Here is a 3,634-nt window from a genome sequence, read left to right on the forward strand (position 1 = left end):
AAATGCACAATGTCCAGGATCTAATGAAAGAAAAAATATTGGACATATGAAGAAGTAGAAAAAAATGCAACTGACTCCAAGGAGAAACAGCAATCACCATAAACAAGATAAGCGATGACAAAGGTAATGACATTAGTAGACAAGGATCTGAAAACAGCAAATATAAATACCTTCAAGGATTTAAAGGGAAACACAAGCCTAGTGAGGAAAAAAATGAAGGATTTAAAAAATGGAACTTCTAGAAATGAAACAATATCCAAAATTTCACTGGGAGGATTAACGACTGATTAGACACAAAGAAGGAAACAACAACGACAGCAACAACACTGAATTTGAAAGCACAGCAATAGAAACAATGTCGACTGAAGCATAGAGGGTAAAAAGACTAAATGAACAGAGCTTTAGTGTCCAGGGGACAATATGAAGTGTCAAGATACGTGCAAATAGAGTTTTATAAAAAGGGGAGAGGAAAAAAAGGAAATTATTTGAACCCCTCCCACCCCCGGCAACATTCTTTGCAAATTTGAGGAAAAATGTCAATCCATGTATTCAAGATGCTCAACAGAACCCCAAGCAGGTAGAGCAAGGAAAACCTCAAACATAATAAAAGTTTTGAAAACCTGGGATAAAAAGTAAATCTTAAAAGCAGCCAGAGAAAAGAAATACACATTACATACAGAGTAAAAGATAAGAATCTGTGGATTTCTAATCAGAAACAATGTAGGCCAGAAGACAATAGAATGACATCTTCAAAGTGCTAAAAGAACAAAAGCCATCAACCCTGAATTCTCTATTAGTCAGTGGAGCATGTGACTTTTGATTTTGGGATGTAAGTTTGAGTCCCGTGTTAGGTGTAGAGGACTACTTAAAATCTTTTTTTATTTATTTTTATTTTTTTTTAACGTTTATTTATTATTGAGAGACAGACACAGAGTGTGAGCAGGAGAGGGGGCAGAGAGAGGGGGAGACACAGAATCCGAAGCAGGCTCCAGGCTCTGAGCTGTCAGCACGGAGCCCAACGTGGGGCTCGAACTCACAAACTGTGAGATCATGACCTGAGCTGAAGTTGGTTGCCTAACCAACTGAGCCACCCAGGCGCCCCTACTTAAAATCTTTTTTTAAAAAAAGAAATAAAGACTTTTTCAGATGAACATAGTCTGAGAGAATTCATCATTAGAAAATCTGTGCTATAGAAAATATTAAAGAGTGCTCGCTTCGGCAGCACATATACTAAAATTGGAACGATACAGAGAAGATTAGCATGGCCCCTGCACAAGGGTGACACACAAATTCGTGAAGCATTCCATATTTAAAAAAAAAATATTAAAGAACACCGGACATGGTAAATATACATAAAAAACTCTTGGTCTTAACAACATGAATAAATACAAAAAGTTACTAATGAGATATACCACTCTTTCTTCAATACTACGTCTTTGAAATCCATGTGTGTTTTGAATTTACTTCGCAATTCAATTTGTGCTAATCACATTTTTTAATGCTTAGTTTTGTATATATAGAGAGAGACAGAGACAGAACGTGAGTGGGGGAGGGACAGACAGAGAGGGAGACACAGAATCTGAAGCAGGCTCCAGGCTCTGAGCTGTCAGCACAGAGCCCAACTTGGGGCTCAAAAGCTGTGAGATCATGATCTGAACTGAAGTCGGATATTCAACCGACTGAGCCACCCAGGCACCTCTGTGCTAATCATATTTTAAAAACTCAATAGCCACATGTGGCTAAGGGTTACTGCATTGAGCAGAGTGGCTCAGGCTCAGGAAATGGTTTATTTCCTCATTTACTTACTGTCATCTGAAAATAATGCATTTGTTTACTTTCTGTCTCACCCTATTAGAATGTAAGCTCTAAGAGACAAAGGACATTGTCTTGTTCACATTGTATGTCCAGTGGCTAAGATAGAATGCAGAACCTAGTACATAGTAGGTACTACCATTTGTTTCTTGAATGAAAATTGTTTCAAAGGAGAAGACGTGGATACTACATACAGCAGACAGGGGTTTCAGGAAATGTATTCTAAGAACAAAAATGGCCCTTAGAGGAGGTTCAGTGAGTACAGACTTTGAAATTTGATGAATATAGGCTTGTGACACTTTAGGCTTTTCATAAACCTCGATGCAGGGATGTCCAGAGTGGATGGGGTACGGGAACAGTGGGAGAGTATTTTATCTGCGACATAGTTTTAAATTGCCAGGGCATGATGATAACAAAAAGTCTTACTTATCTTCTAAAAGAAAAGGGAAAAAAAAGCCCACATACAATGAGCCCTCTCATTGCCTGCCCCTGCAGCTCTCACTGCCTCACCCCTGGGGTATGTCATTGTCACTGCGAACTTGCATTTTCTCATCTTTAAAGTTATTTTTGTCATTTTACTCAGCAAATATATTTATAGCCCTTAGTATGTGCCCGGCATATTCTCAATGCTTTCATATAAATCAATTTAATCCTAGCAACAATCTTGGGAGGAAAGTTATTGTTGTTTTTTTTATTCCCATTTTACAGATGAAGAGACCAGAGCCCGAGTTTACACATTTGAAAAGAAGCAGAACCAGGTTTTTAACTCAGGGAATCTGACTCCAGAGAACATACTATGTTGCCTCTCAATAATATGACCTACCGTACAAGGTTGGAGATACTGTGTGTAAAGTGGCCAGCTCATAACAAATATTCAAGAGCTACTAGACAGGGCTGTTCTCATTATTGCTAGTAATATTATTTTTATCAATTGGTAATCTGAAATCACAGAGAGGTTAACTGACTCCTCCAAATGTACCTCCCTACTCAGAAGTAGAGGGGGCTTAAAGCATAACCTGCTGATTCCCAATCAGGCCAAGTCCACAAATATCCACTGTCAACCCTTGTGGGAAACTTTTTAAAAAGAAACAACCACTGGAGAAATAAGAAAAGTGTTGACATTTTAATTTGATAAAAGACGAGCTTGCTTTTTTTCTCCTATGGCTTGCAGGCTCAGTTTATCTGGTGCTGGGAGTTCCCTAAAACCCTCCAGAGGGATTTTTACAAAGAGAATGTTCCAAAAGCATTCTCCCTTCAGCTCCTTATCCACAGAACAAGAATAGTATTTAGCAGTCTAAGGCTATGATATATCATGATTTTTTTTCTCTTTTTCCTATATTTTAAAATCATGACTTAAACTTTCAAAACTGTTTACATTAGGGTATAATTCATACAAAGAAGTACACCAATTTTAAGTGTGCAATTCAAAGGATTTTGACATGTGTACATAGCCATATTACTAGCACCCAGATCAAGAAAGAATATTTTCAGCACTCCAGAAGGCTCTCTTGTAATCCCTTCCAAACAATATTCTCCACCAAAGATAGCACCATTCTGGCTTCTACCAACTTACACCCATTTTGCCTATTTTTAACTCACTTTTGAATGGAATTTAGGGTCTGGCTTTTTTTTGTTCAACATTGTTTATGACGTTTATTTATATTGTTGTGAGTAGCAGTCATTTTTTATTGATAAATAGTATTTCATTTTGTGGGTACACTATAATTTCTCTCTATTTAAAAAAAATTTTTTTAAATGTTTAGTTATTTTTGAGAGAGAGAGACAGACAGACAGACAGAACACAAGTGGGGGAGGGGCAGAG

At 37.5% G+C, this 3,634-nt stretch overlaps 1 non-coding gene across 1 annotated transcript; it reads left to right on the forward strand.

Annotated features, from left to right (window-relative positions):
• The first annotated feature begins 1,206 nt into the window (after nt 1–1,206).
• LOC128775386 (U6 spliceosomal RNA) lies at nt 1,207–1,313 on the forward strand. Its single transcript, XR_008420110.1, has one exon. It is a non-coding gene; the product is annotated as a U6 spliceosomal RNA (small nuclear RNA).
• Nucleotides 1,314–3,634: the final 2,321 nt, after the last annotated feature.

Source organism: Panthera pardus, unplaced genomic scaffold (assembly GCF_024362965.1).
Source record: "Panthera pardus isolate Hobbes unplaced genomic scaffold, ASM2436296v1 HiC_scaffold_7, whole genome shotgun sequence".
NCBI lineage: Eukaryota > Metazoa > Chordata > Mammalia > Carnivora > Felidae > Panthera > Panthera pardus.